General features: G+C 50.3%; 1 pseudogene; it reads right to left on the bottom strand.

The window, feature by feature from the left end:
* Positions 1-5642: 5642 nt before the first annotated feature.
* Positions 5643-6603, bottom strand: LOC110475903 (fibrinogen-like protein 1-like protein pseudogene; annotated as a pseudogene).
* Positions 6604-15336: the final 8733 nt, after the last annotated feature.

Genomic DNA, 15336 nt, shown 5'->3' with positions numbered 1-15336 from the left:
AGCTTTTACATCCCCCACACACCTGGGGCGGGGCACTGCAGGTCCCCTGTCCCCCCGTTGCTGTGGCCAAGGGTTGGCTGGCGGTCGGCTCTGTTTACCTGGAGTTAATCACTGATCCTGGGTGCTGGTGGAGTGAGGAGCAGGCGGTATTTACCCAGTGCCTTGCTTTAATGGATCTCCCTGCACTTTCAAGGGAACAAATACAGATTAAGGGACACAAACAGGTAAAATTATAGCAACGGGCACTCTGTTCAGCACAAGGCAAGCCAAGGCACTGAGCCAAGTGCCGAGCTGAGAAACAGCCCCAGGAAAGCCTGCTCCAAGCGGAGATCCAGCAGGAGAGGAGATACAAACAACAAATGTGAGAGAGAACAGATACGAGTTTGGGTATGGTGGGATTTACACATCTTGTTGTCATGTAAAAATCAAAGACTCATCAAATCCTAGAATGATTTGTGTTGGAAGGGACCTTAAAACTCAACTCATTCCACTACCCTTCCACTAGACTAGGGACACCTTCCACAAGAACAAGTTGCTCAAAGACCTGTCAACCTAGCCCAGAGTACTTCCAGGGATGAGGCAGCCACAGCTTTTCTGGGCAACTTGTGCTCAGACTTCACCACCCTCACAGGAAATAATTTTTTCCTAATATCCACTCTAAATCCACCCTGGATTGCCTTCACCTCTGAGGTTTCTAGTTTCTGGCAAATTCTTTCCCAGCCCCACATCCTGGAAGGAGCACACATGCCTGGAAAGCACCCAGGCAGAGATCTTAGGTACCTCCAGTGGAAATACAATATAAATGGGTGGGATAAACTCAGAATAGACAGCTGCAGGCATCCAGTTTGTAGATGGAGCTGAATACTTTCCATACCACCCAGGTAAGTCCAAGAAGGGTCAGCAGCTATCCAGGGTATTTTCCAGAGCTAGAAGAAGAATAAACACAAAAAGCTGGTTTGGACAGCTTCTACACTGGTTGGTGCAACCCTCCCTTTCAGACCATTTCTTCACTTGAGAACCATGTCTTCATTTTCCAGCCAGATTTCTGTGGGTCTGTAGCTTTTTTTCCCCTCTGTGATCCATTACAAACACTTCAGCATGTCCCAAGCTGCCTGTCATGATGTTGAATAGAGAAGTAATTTTAAAAGTACCATCTGTATACATTTTAAAGCAGTAATGGGCATGTGAATGTCCTGGGAAACTAAGAATTAGGCAAGGCACAAAGAAACAAACATGTCAGAGATACAGAGGCTTTCTGGGCACATTCCACTCATGTTGTGCAAAAGGCACTTCCCAGAATTTTGACCAAAAACATTTGCCATCTGTTCACCAGTCCCAGGCAGACTTCAGTCCTCTGGGATAACATCTATTTGAGGGAAACAGAGAAGCACATCAAGTGAGGCCTTTATGAACATCACAAATCCTTCATTGCTGGTCCAGCAGCTCTTGTGCTGCAGAGGAGGGAAATCCCATGAGGTGACAGAACCTTAGTCAACCAGGGAGCAGAGCAGGAGTCTGACACAGGGGCAGGTAGGCTGCAGAGATGAGGAATTTTGTAAAAGGCTGTTTGGATCCTAAAATGTTTGATGCCATTGGAAATGAGAATCAATGTTGATAAGGGTATAGTGAAGCATATCCTTCACTGTACACTGGGGGACTCTAGATTAATGCCAGTCAAGAGCTGAAGGTAACTGCAAGCAGTTCCCTGAAAACATCAGCTGAAAGTTCATGAGTAATTAAAAAGTAAAAAAGGCTCCAGATATTGCAAGGAAAATATTGCTTGCCCCCATATAAAGCAAGCTCACAAGTGTGTGTGGCTTTGGTGCCTGGCTGAGAAAATTTGGAGAAACACCGGAAAAGGTCACAAAGATGAAGAAAATGGGTGGTCAGAAGTGTGAATGGCATCCTTGCAAGAAAAAGGATCAGGACTGTTAGGAAAGATGTGAATCAGGTAAAAGGCACTGACAGTGTAGACATGGGTATAGGAGGAACAGGGAATGATTATAGGTGATTATTCATCACTTTTCAGAGCTGGAGCTTGGAATGGATGATCTCCAGAGGTCCCTTTGAACTCTGACTATTCTGTGATTCTGTGTTTCTGAGGGCACCAGGCAAAGGAAGTGCTGGCATGTTCATCTCAGGATTTTGTGAAACTAAAAGTCCAATCAGACTTAATAAGGAATTGGATAAACTGATGGAGGACTGTAACCATTAAAATTCTTTCTGTGTCCAAAGCAAAGCTGACTGATGGGAACTCAGAGCTTGGAGAAACCTGGTCTAGTGGAAGGTGTCCCTGCCCATGGCAGAGGGATGGAACCAGATGAGCTTTAAGATCCCAAATAATTCTGTAAGTCCATGATTCAATATCTATGCAATGAGGTTCTTGATGCTTTTTTCCTTGGATGGTCTTGCTCACATTCCCTCTGTGAACAGCTGGTGCTGACAGGAGCTTAACACTCCATGCAGTAGCAGGACAGAGTAAGGAACATAGAAAAGAGAACTGCAGCCTTCAGCCTGCAGCTAGACTCCTCATAGAATATTTCTGGGCTCTCCTTGTCTGCCAGACATCCTTCCCACAGGAAGCTGCCTGGCAAAACCTGGGCAAGAGCACCCTCTGGGGACCAGCAGAAATGTAATGGTGATATTGCACTTCTCAAATCCCTTCTTTTCACACTGACATTGCATTTTAAGTGGGTTTCATGATGGTGATGCATGCCAGGTTGTTTGCCCAGAAAGCAGAGTCTGCTGGAGAGGGTGGGCTCATTAGACTTCATCTCTGTTACTGTGGGACAAGCTGAACCTCCCTGGAGAGAGCAAGAGAAGCCTGAGGCCACACAGCAACCTTGGAGCTTCTACGAAAAGTGAGGTATCACTTCAAAAAATCGTGGAATTGTTTGGGTTGCAAGGGATCTTAAACATATTTCATTCCAGCCCTACTGCCATGGCCAGGAAACACCTTCCACTACACCAGGTTGCTCCAAGCCCAGTTCAACCTGGCCTGGAATACTTCCAGGGATGGGGCAGCTTCTCTGGGCACCCTGTGCCAGGGCCTCACTATGCTCACAGGAAAGAACTTCTTCTCAATATCCCATCTAACTCTGCCCTCTGGCAGTGGGAAGCCATTCCCCCTTGTCCTGTTACTCCAGGGGCTTGTTCAAAGTTTCTCTTCATCTCTCCTGGCGACTCTTTTGTTGGAATCTGTGGTATTGATGATTCCAAGATTGTAGAAAGTCTCTGTCAGCCCTGTTGCCAAAGAAGTCATAATTTGTCTGTGCTGGTTTCCAGGTTGTTTATTCTGTTTATCTCTATCATGTTCTGCTGCCCTGCCCAGCTCTGTCCTGCAGGGCAGCATGTGGGGCTCTGCCCTCAGAGGGATGTTACAAACATTAAATACCAGAAACTCCCTGGGCTGGATTTACAATAACGTGCCAATATCTGTCACCTACGTTGGACAGTGTGTCCCCAGCCTGAACCAACAGAAAAATGCCAACACCACAGTGACACATGGAGGGCATGAAGAAGGAGAAAAAGGACAAGACACACCCAATTTCCTCCATCTTGTCCCCTTTGAACCCCTAATCTAGAATCCTAAAATTTTACTTTTGCACCCATGCCACACTTAATTATTACTTATATCAAACACTCAGAGCTGGTAATTCATCCTGTAAGATTGAAAACTCTTTTCCATGGACAGAGATCACAGACAGTGTCTCTGGGGGCTCTGTCCAGGGGGGTTCCTGACCCCTGCCAGGGTCGCAGACCTGCCAGGGCAGCCAGAGGGAAGCTCTGGACTTCCACATCTTTAAGCACTGGAAGAGGATCAAAGGTCTCTTTCCCAGGCTGGACACCCTCAGCTCTCCCAACCTGTCTCCAGAGTAGAGAGGCTCCAGCCCTTGGAGCATCTCAGTGACCACCTCTGGACTTGCTTCAGCAGCTTCATATCTTTCCTGTGCTGGGACCCCAGAGCTGGAGGCAGCTCTGCAGGTGGGTGCCTGCTTTTGAGTCAGGGATGGGATGAAAAGACGCCATGGTGTTCAGAAGGCTTAAAGAAGAATAATCTTTATTAGCAGGAAGTAATGTTCCTTTGATAACCAGGATTGCTAAGGTGAAATATGATTGGTCTCAAAGTGAAAACTTTTCACACCATTGGTGCACTATGAATAGCACACTGTGATAGAACATATCTATAAACAGCATGAACAGAAAGAGAGATAATTGCTTTCATTCCTTCTCATAACTTTCCCAGGCTAGGCCTGGGAGAATTCTCTCTTTTCTCTCTGATTGAACTGAGAACATCTACAGCTGGGGTCTCACAAGGACAGATGGGGACAATCTCCCACCTGACAAATGTCCCACTGGTTAAAGATAATAAGCAGACATGGTGCAAAAGAGATTTTTCTGCATCTTGCTAAAGAGACTCACCATGAGGATGGAATATACAATGGAATTGTCTTTCCTGTCATGGAAGGGAATGTGATGCTCGGAGCCCAACACAGGAGGGTGGTGCTGCCCCTGAGCTGCCTCTCACCCTACCTGGATGCATAGTGGGTGCCCAGCCTGGGGGGAGGCATTAGCAGAGGGTCCTTTTAATCATACATCTCCATGTGTATCTCAAGGCAAGTGAGTTAGCCAAGAAAAAAAAACAAAAAATATTTCTAAATGCAACACAAAATTCCCAAGTTTGGCAGCCAAGAACACTTTATGTAAGTTATTGTCTCCTACACTGGGTTTAGTCTCCATTCTGAGCTGGCAGATGCCTACTCCCACCTGTCACACACCTCATGACTCACTGAAGAGGAGCAGGAGGCAGTGGGAGGCAGGGAGAGAAATCCCAGGTTTCAAGGCAGACATGCAGTAAAACAACAGTGTAAAAAAATCACACACAAGCCTGACAAAGTAATAGAAGATTTGTTATGGATGATTTTTATTTTCTAGCTCATGTCTCTATATTGATTAGGAAACAGCTCTCACCTCCCTGAACCAAAGGTACTCCAGGACTCACATGCCACTGAAGGCAATTTTAGTACGTAAACACCACGGAGGCTGGAAGCTGGAAAGGGTGGCATCTGCTGAAGAGTTCTGCCCTCAAAGATGAGGATGTGTCATAGAATCATGAGGGTTGGAAAAGCCCTCTACCTCAAGTTCAACTCTTCTACCAGCACTGACTCTGGGAAGTCATCATGGCCCTGACTCAGGGAAAAGCTGAGCTGCAGCAGTAGGAACCCTCTAATGCATTAACCTGTTTGAGAACTTCAAAGGTCTGAAATAGACTTTCACAATTCAGACAGTTCTTTGAATACCAATTTATTTGACTAATTAACATCAATTAAGCCTTACATGCATGAGGTTCAGAGTGGGAAGGTGCCTGTGCACTTTACTATCTTGAGCAAGATCGTCAGTAAAAATCAGGTAGTTTTCGTGAAACTAAGGATGTAATTTAACTGACAAAGCCACAGAAGTCTACTGGGTTGACTATTTCACATGTTATATAAAGCACGCTACCAATCTGGAAACTTCTGCATTTCCAGGAGACTGTTTCTATTATTAATGTCATTAAAATGATCTGACTCTGAACTAGAGGACACAGGCACAGCTGAGAAGTAAAGAAAATCTACAGGAGGAATTAAAAATTGAAAATTCCTTCTTTTATTCAGTAGCTACATATGACCAACCTCTGCAAAGACCCCGTGGCACATCCAGTTTGGTTTTGCTTTGTTCCAATTCTTTGAAGACCCAGAATTAGCCCCAGGTTGGACAGTAAGGAAATGAAAATGCAACTAGCAGTAGGTGGTGGCTTTGATGAGGATGGCTGAGGCTCTGCAGTTCTCCGGGCACAGGCTGCCCCATGTCATGGCCCCTTTTGAAGTTCAGATGCACAGAGTAACAAGCTGAGTACCACCACCCACCCCCAGGGCTGGTGGCACAGTTCCCACTAGAAGTGTCCTGATCCCAATTTTTAGCAGAGAGCTTCATGTTGTTGTGCATGGTGGTTGTGCCCTTGGAGGCCATGGCTTCTTCGAAGCACCATCCCCAAGTGCGCTCCCAGCCTCAGCTGGTAGCCCTGGGACTCATCATCCAGACTGAACAGGTTGTAGTCTGCACACTTCATGTTATTTGAAGCATCCCAGATGACAAACCTGACATGGTAGACCTTCTGCCTCATGGATGTACTCGGTGCCCAGCCAGAACTCGGTATGCACATCCCTAAGCCGTGTTTGTAGGTGCTCTGGGACTCATTCCAGCTGACTGGTGTATCTCTGTGGTTCCTCTGGATGACAGTCCAGCCTCCATCTTCCCTGTTCATCTCACAGTAGACCACAATGGTTTGCTGTCCTGTGGGCTGGATGATGTAGACGCCACTGGAGCTGCTAGCAGGGAGCTCACTGCAGTCCTTGGGCCAACCTGGAGCATGAGAGAACATTGGAGGACCAATGCACAACATCCCAGTCTGCTGTCCCTGCAACCCTGGCATTCACTGGATCCCTAGGGTTGGGAAGGAGGAAACCTCACTCCTTTAGCATTGGACCCTGTGGATGGCTGTGAAAGTCCAGCTTTGCTGAGAAGGGACATTCTCTGTGGACTTGTGGCAGCAGAGTAATAGTAGCAAAGTAATGGCAGTAAAGTCCTCTGAGATCACAGAATCCCAGAATGGGTTGGCTTGGAAGTGACCTTAAAGCCCATCTTGTTCCACCCCCCTGCCATGGCCAGGGACACCTTCCACTAAACCAGGTTGCTCCAAGCCCCATCCTTGGACTTGGACACTTCCAGGGATGGGGCAGTCACAGCTTCTTTGGGCAACCTGTGCCAGGTCCTCACCACTCTCAATGTCTGATGTTTCTTCCCCATTTCCAACCTGACCCCACCCTCATTCAGTGCCTTCAAGTTTGGAGGAGCACTTGGAGTTCTGCTGAAGTGATCAGCTGGCTGATCCCCAGGCTGACTGCCAACCCACCTCCACTGTGCCTTCATTCCCTACACTTCTCCCTGTTCCCTGGGGGATGTGGGTCCTTACTGCTCCGGCCCTGTGTCTGCTGAGGGTCAGCTGCCTGGTTCCACTGGATGATCCCTCCAGTTTCATCTGCATCAGGAAACAAGGAGTGAAAAGAGCAGCCCTGTGCCACAGCAAAGAGATAAGTATACCCCCCACAGGATATTATTTCCAGCACTGAGTTTTTTTAAGGGCATTTCAGTGATGCCACTTGCACATTTTTCTTCCTGTGTGGTAGTTTTTGGTTGGAAAAACTTCAAAGGCATCAGAGACTATGGAGATCAGAGATCAGAATGGGAATGTTGCAGCCATTAAGCAGCTGCCTATTTGCTCCTCTCAGCAAGGAGCAGACAGCATGTCTGAATAGAACCATGGAATTATGAATGGTTTAGGTTGGAAGGGACCTTTAAAAGACTACCTAGCCCAACCCCCCTGCTATAAGCAGGGACACTTTCCCCTGAACAAGTCGCTCAGGGTAGTAGTGATGAGTAGGATGTACAGAGAGAGAAGGATAGAGAGGGAAATCAGACCATGGGTGTTCTCAGACCAAGAGCAAACAGATGGAAGCTGTTGTTGTGAACCTGCTTTTCAGTGGTGGACTCGTGTTCGTTCGATCCATAATGAGCTCCAGAAACCTTCAGAGTGTGAGGGAGCTCACAGCTATGAGAGAACGATGCTCTGTTTAAGCGAAATCCCAGCACCCATCTCAGTAAGACCATTTCCCTGAGAGCCTCTGGAATTGTGACCTCCATCAGTGGTGTGATGAAGTTTTGGGACTGTTTAGCCACATGCAAGCTTCAGAAAGCGTTTTGGTTTTTCACTTAGACAAAGTCTTGTAGTAGATAGGGACAGGCGAACGGAAGATTTCGGGATGTGACGGAAAGAAAGACCCCTTCCCCCTCTCACCCTGCAACATGTTATCCATTACCCCAAAGAATGTAACCACACCTAACCCAGTAGTTTTCCACTCCTGACTAACCCTAGAGACCCTACCAACCCCCCCTGACGTAGCAGAGTCCCCCAAGACTATTTAAACCCATGAGATAAGATAATAAACGCTTTTGACCGTCCACCACATTGGTGTCCAGCGCGTGTTGTTAGCCCGAGTGGCCCAGGGGAGACTGGGCTGCCGTGCTGTTCCTTGAAACCAGGTCACCTTGCCTTCCCCTGAAGGCAACATAACTGGTGCCGAAGCCCGGGAATAATTCGCTCGGGTTGCGGGTGTCGCCTGGACAAGAGCAGCGGCCAGACCGGTGAGACCGTGTTCTCGGCGAGGGAGACGTCCCAGGACCCGCGATCATCATGGATGCCATCGCCAGGGTCGTAAGTGAGGTTCATAAGCAATGGGGAATTGAGTGTAAGCTCAAAGACTTTTATCTTGCTATAGCAAGGCTGCTTGAGCATGGGGCAATTGAACGCCCTGTGGATGTTTTGCATCTGGAGATATGGGAAAAATGCACAGCCGCGCTGGCCGAGGACACGAAATCCTCAGGCAGCGGCAAATGCCTTAAGGCGTGGGGAAAAGTAGAGAAAGCCCTGCGCAAAGCAATAGAAGAGCAGGAGATGTGGAGCGCAGCGCGTACGTGTTTATTGGTTACACCCAAGCTAGGGGTAAGAGCGGCAACGCAAACAGCCCCTGAGGACGATCCGCTCGGGAGCGGGGATCAGGGGGGGCTCGGCGCGTCCCTCCCCTCCCCGGGCCGGGGCCCGGGGCCCCCCGCGGAAACCTCCCAAAGATCCACGGCTTCCCCATCCGCCCCACCACCGCCGGTCGGTGACCTGGTACCGGAGGTGCAGCAGCGCGCAGAGCTCTGTCGGTGGGGACTGGCGGGGGAAGCCAAAGGCGCGGAGGCCGTGGCTCGGGAGGGGATCCTGCCCACGCCGCCTCCATACCCCTTTGAAAATGGCGCCGGCAGCCAAGGGGAGGGGCGGGGCGCGGGCAGTCTCGGCGCGAAGAGCCCAGAGGCGCGGAGTTTCGCTAATGCGCGTGTGCGGGAGAAAGAGGAGGAGAGCGGCAGAGGGCTCGGAGCCGATCGGCAGCCGTGCCTGACGCCGCCACCATGTAAGGGAGAAACCCACCCCTGCAGGAGGCAGGGCGAGCCCGGGGGGCGGCAGCGGCGCCGCCCCCGGGGGGAGGAGCGGGGTTGGAGCCGCACAAAACGGCACCGAGCCCCGGAAGTGCGCTGGCATTCGACTTCCGACTCGGAGTCCAGCAGCAGCTCCGGCAGCTCGGAAGAGCTGTCAGCAGCCGGCTGGGACTCTGAGACGAAGAGAATAGAGCCAATGCAATTTAAAACAAAACCAAGTAAAGCTTTAAGCCGCACCGAAAAGCAGCCACAATACGAGCCAGCCCAGTTTACCGACTGGGGAGAAATAAAAATAGCCTGTGCCGAATGGTCCCCAGCGGCTGCCGTACAAGCCTTCCCAGTGAGGATCACCGGCCCAGAAGGGAACCAGCAGAGGGTATATGCCCCGGTAAACCCAAAAGATGTACAATCAATTGTCAAAGCCATTGCAGAAAAAGGAATCAATTCGGCCATGGTCTCCACATTAATCGATGGTCTTTTTAGTAATGACGACCTGCTTCCCTTTGATATCGAGCGAATAGGTCGCATGATACTTGATGGTGCGGGAATGATTGTGTTTAGACAAGAATGGGAGGATAATTGTACAAAGCTATTAGCCCAAGCACCTGGCGCGAGGCAGCCACTACACAGATCGACTTTATCCAGGCTTATGGGAAAGCACGATGATATGATCACGCCTCAGCAACAAGCCATGCAGATGCGGGCTGAGGAGGTCAGGGCGACCACTCAGGCTGCTAGGGAGGCTATTCGTGCAGCCTCCCGGGTCGTGGCCAAGCTGTCGCCGTGGTCCACCGTGAGGCAGGCAGAGAGAGAAAGCTTCACGCAGTTCGTAGATCGCCTGCAGGCAGCAATAGACTCTTCTACCCTGCCGGCAGAGGCAAAGGGCCCCGTGGTATCTGACTGCTTGCGCCAGCAGTGCAACTCTGTCACCAAAGATATCTTACGTTCCCTGCCAGCCGGAGCCAGCCTGGCTGGCATGATCAGACATGTAGTGAGGGAAGAACAGCTGACACCCATTCAGGCAGCCGTCCACACCCTGACCAGTGCCATGGCGTGTTTCAAGTGTGGTGAGGCAGGTCACACCGCGGTGAGCTGTCCCCAGCCGGCACGGCAGCCCGCCGCGGCACCTCCACCCCAAGCACGCCCGAGAGGAGCCTGTTGGAGCTGCGGGAGGAAAGGACATCTAGCCAAGGAATTCAGGTCCCGGCCCCAGGGAAACGGGAGAGGGAGGGGGCGTGCGGGCTGCACCCAGCCTCCTCCTGCCGCGAATGCAAGGCAGCCCATCTATGCCAACCCCCAGTGGGACGGGGCGCCCTTATACCCCATACCCACACAGGAGGCAGCCAGCTTGGTACCCTCGCCAGCGAATTTCGCAACACAGCCTGCGGTACCTTCGTACCCACTACCGCCGCAAGCAGTGCCTGTGCCGCAGGGTCAGCAGGGGACGCCCCAGAACGGGACCCCTGGGTGGCCCTGGCCATGAAAATAGGGAAGGAGCCACCGAAGGTGTGGGAGACGTGCCGCCTTTATGGCAGTCAGGACCCCCATGTCATAGGGCTTCAGTTTTGGGCAGACACAGGAGCAGACTGCTCGATTTTTCCCCAAGCACTGTGGCCCCGACACTGGCAATGCAAAGAAGTCCCCCCAGTGAACAGAGTGAGAGGGCCGTCCCGGACTTAAAAATCACCAGACCCCGTATGGGTCGAGCAGTGGCCCCTGTCAAAGCCTCGAATGGCAGCCTTGCTGGAACTGGTCAACCTCGAGCTGCAAAAGGGTCACATAGAACCCTCCACCATCCCGTGGAACACCCCTGTGTTTATATACTAGAAGCTACCTTTCTAACCCTAAACGAAACCAAACCGAACCTAACTAACTCCTGTTGGCTTTGTTATGATGTTAAACCCCCTTTCTACGAAGGCATTGCTTTAGACACCCCCTTCAGTTACTCCACAGCCAGTGCCCCCCACCAGTGCAGATAGGACACTCCCCGCAGAGGAATCACCCTAAGTCAAATCACAGGACAAGGCAAATGTTTTGGCAATGCAACTTTAGCAAAGCAGAAAGGCAACTTCTGCACTAAAGTTGTCAAGCCCAACAGAAAAACCAGTAAGTGGGTAGTCCCATCCACATCTGGGATGTGGGTTTGCCAGCGATCCGGAGTGAGTCCTTGTGTGTTCCTTGCCAAATTTAATGACTCTATTGACTTCTGTGTCCAAGTTCTGATTGTTCCTAGGGTCCTGTACCACTCAGATGAAGAAGTGTACCACCTTTTCGAAGAACCTGACAGACTCCACAAAAGAGAAATAATCACAGGTATAACTATCGCAATGCTGCTCGGCCTGGGAGCAGCTGGTACAGCCACAGGTGTCTCAGCCATCGCAACCCAACAGCACGGACTCTCTCAGCTGCAAATAACCATCGATGAAGACCTGCAGAGGATCGAGAAATCCATCTCCTATCTAGAGAAATCAGTCTCTTCGCTTTCAGAAGTAGTTTTACAGAATAGGCGAGGACTGGACCTCTTGTTCATGCAACAAGGAGGACTGTGTGCAGCTTTAAAAGAGGAATGCTGCTTTTATGCAGATCATACGGGAGTCGTTAAAGACTCCATGGCAGAACTCCGAGATAGACTGGCTCAGAGAAAGAGAGACAAGGAAACCCAGCAGAGCTGGTTCGAATCCTGGTTCAATCAATCACCTTGGCTCACCACTTTAATTTCTGCCCTGGTAGGTCCACTGGCAATACTGCTTTTAGCTGTTACCATAGGACCATGCCTGCTGAACAAGCTAGTCTCATTTGTTCAGGCCCATCTAGAACGGGCGAACATTCTGTTTGTAGGCCAGCAACAAATGCTGTAAACCAAAAACTGCGAACACAGTCAGCTGCAAAAGCCTTCGAAACTCACCTTGCGAGATTTACTCAGGTTTACCAAAAACCCTTTTTTCCTTACCAAGTTACAAGTTTGTACCTCACTCCAGTGCCTATATCTACGACTACCTCATGTTACTTATGAAAAGGAGGGGGGAGATGTAGTAGATAGGGACAGGCGAACGGAAGATTTCGGGATGTGACGGAAAGAAAGACCCCTTCCCCCTCTCACCCTGCAACATGTTATCCATTACCCCAAAGAATGTAACCACACCTAACCCAGTAGTTTTCCACTCCTGACTAACCCTAGAGACCCTACCAACCCCCCCTGACGTAGCAGAGTCCCCCAAGACTATTTAAACCCATGAGATAAGATAATAAACGCTTTCGACCGTCCACCACATTGGTGTCCAGCACGTGTCGTTGGCCCGAGTGGCCCAGGGGAGACTGGGCTGCCGTGCTGTTCCTTGAAACCAGGTCGCCTTGCCTTCCCCTGAAGGCAACAAGTCTCTCTGAAGTTTCAGGGCTGTGAATGAACTATACAAATATATATGGGAAGAGAGTACATAAAGGAAGAGAAACAGTCTGCCTAGAAAAAGCTGCCACATACAACCTTGTCAATAACAAAGAAAGTCGAATTACCAAATCTGGTGAAGTTTGGTTAATATATTAAGTTAGAGGAAGATTTGATCAGGATCCTTGTATTTCCACAAGACTATTTTCCACCCCTCCCTTTCTGCACAGAGGAGAGGGCTCCTGATATTTGGATGAACAGAGTTCAGGGATGTAAGACAGAGAACACATACCAGGAAGAGGCCCATTGGAATGGATATTAACAGTTTCATGTAAATTTACTTTCAATCTCTCCAGGTTTTCAATGTGCAGAGCAAGAAGTGGGGATAGCTGGGCCAGCATGGAGGTGAAGAGCAGAGGACTGTAGTGATGAGCAGCTGGAAAAAGAAGATAAACAGTGAATCTGGGAATGTGTATCCTCTGGAGGAAAACTGACATGTTGGGTTGTGGGCATTGATGGTACCTAAAGATACTCAGAAGCTACTGCAGGAGCCATAAACAAAGCACAGGGACCTAAGACCTTGGAAAAAAAGGCTGGGATGCCCAGCTGCACACAGAATTGATCCCATCCCATCCCACACTCATCCATGGGTGGGGAGCTGAGTAGGTCTGGTCTGGTGGCAGCACAGCCAACTGTGATGTTATATAGGGCTCATCAGTGAGGTGAAGCAGCTGATCAAATAGCAGTACCCATCCATTCCTGGAAATTTATGGTCTGTTTGTCCTCTGCAGGTACCTCTGCTCATGCACCATCTGTTGTATGTCTGTGGTAAGGTTCCCAGCTGCTAGGGTTCGCACAGGATTCCAGGAAACCAAGAAAAGATTTTGATTACACCTACCAGGACCATGGCCCCTGGTGTCAGCCAGCAGGTTGACCATTACACCAACCAGAGGACTTGCTGGTGCAGCCCAAGCACTGGATGAAAATGGGGACTGAAAGCAGGGGAGAAGAAAGAAGAGACTCCAGCTTGGTGCTGAGGATTTACCAAAATACCCTGCACAGATGTGACCCAACAGCTGCAGCTCCTGCCTGATGCACTGGCTACAAGAGAATGGAGATGTTCTCTGAGAAAGCACCAGGGCTGGGGTGATGCCCACCCACACACAGTGAGGGAGAGCAGGTCAGCAGAGCCTTCCTGAGTTTGTCCCTCAGGACATATGGGATAAGGGCAGGAGTGTAGGGAAAGGGGCCAGGTTTTTGCTCAGAGCTGCCACCAAGTATCCAGGACCACCCCTGGGAAAGATTGTTGACCTTAGCCCCAGCCTTTGCTGATGGAAGGCACAAAGCATCTCTGCCAGCAGCCCAGCTCTGCTTGTCAGCGAGGTGAGGTAGTCAATCCAAACAGCAGAACTCACCCATTCCTGTACATTTATGGTTTGCTTGCCTCTTTCCACAGACTTGTTTTCTCACGTGCCAGCTGTTGTGCTTCAGTGATAAGAGTTCTCAGCTGCTGGTGTTCACACTGAATTCCATAAAAGTGACAAAAACTACTGATAAGGATTTTTCTCAGGGTTGTAAATACTTATGGGCTTTGAAGCCAAGCCCTGTAGGGACAGTCTGTCACCTAGTCATGCCAGAAATCTCTGTTAGACATCCACCAGCTCTGTTCACATTCACATCACTTGAGGGGATATTGTGCTCCAACATTTCACATGGGATTCCACACACACCGAGCAGCAAAAGGGCCTCATCTGCAGCCCTGACCCTTGCTTCCAGTGCCATATACAACCAGGGACTGTAGCATTTGTCTCAGACACATTTCTGGCAGCCCAATGTCAAAACAGATGAGAAGGGTCTCCCCAGTCCTTCCAGCAGCACTCTCCATGCCACACAGAAGCAGGGCTGGCTCTCTGCACCCACCTGGGCACCAAGTGCAGCCCCAAAGCCAAAGTGCCAAGCTGTGCTTGCCATCCCAACCTGTGGGCACTGGGGTAGACATGGCTGCTGTTACCCTTTGGTGACATCCTCATCCTACAGCTATAAGGGAGGTCCCTGCAGCCAGGACCCCATGGTGAGCCCCTCCAGTGTTGTGGATCCTTGAAGTAGCAGGGTATGGATGGCCTTGGAAGTGTGAGCCCAGCCAGGGTATCTGGAGGTCACAAGGGAAGCTGAATTATGGAAGGAGGGAGAAGAGCCTCCCCCAGATGGAGACTTGCAGTTGCCCCTGCTCTGCCTCTGGCCTCACTGTGGGGTCTGCTGCCCAGGGAACCATCATCTTCCAGCACAGAGAGTGTACCAGAGCCAGATGGACCCCCAGTGCTGGTGACACACAGTGGTACAAACTGTTCCATCAGGGCCACAGCAGGAGTAGGAGGTCAGACAGAAGGTCAGAGAAGAGAACCTGCTGGTTCAACCAGCACCCAAGCACTGGATGAAAATGGGGACTGAAACCAGAGGGGAAGAAGGAGAAACTGGCCCAGTGCTGAGGATCTACTGAAACAGCTGGCACATGTGTGACCCAATAGCTGCTGCCTGAGGCACTGGCCGTGAGAGAATAGAGACGTTCTCTCAGAGAGCACCTGGGCTGGGGTGATGCCTACACACACACTGGAGGAGAGCAGGTCAGCAGAGCCCTCCTGAGACTGTTTTTTTTCCCTCAGGACACATGGGATAAGGGAAGAATGTTGTAGAAGGGGCACTGTATAACACATCCTGTCAGAGAGCTCAGAGTTGCCACAAAGCATCTAGACATCGGGGATAGCCCCTGGGAAAGATGGTTGAGTTCAGCCCCAGCCTTTGCTGATGGACAGCACAAGGCATCTGTGTCTGCAGCCCAGCTCTAGGACTGATGTCTGGGCAGCTCTGCAGGAAATGGGATG

This window comes from Lonchura striata, chromosome 19 (assembly GCF_050655825.1).
Source record: "Lonchura striata isolate lonStrDom1 chromosome 19, ASM5065582v1, whole genome shotgun sequence".
Taxonomy (NCBI): domain Eukaryota; kingdom Metazoa; phylum Chordata; class Aves; order Passeriformes; family Estrildidae; genus Lonchura; species Lonchura striata.
The sequence above is the reverse complement of the archived record's forward strand: the minus strand, read 5'-3'. Positions and strand labels throughout refer to the sequence as shown.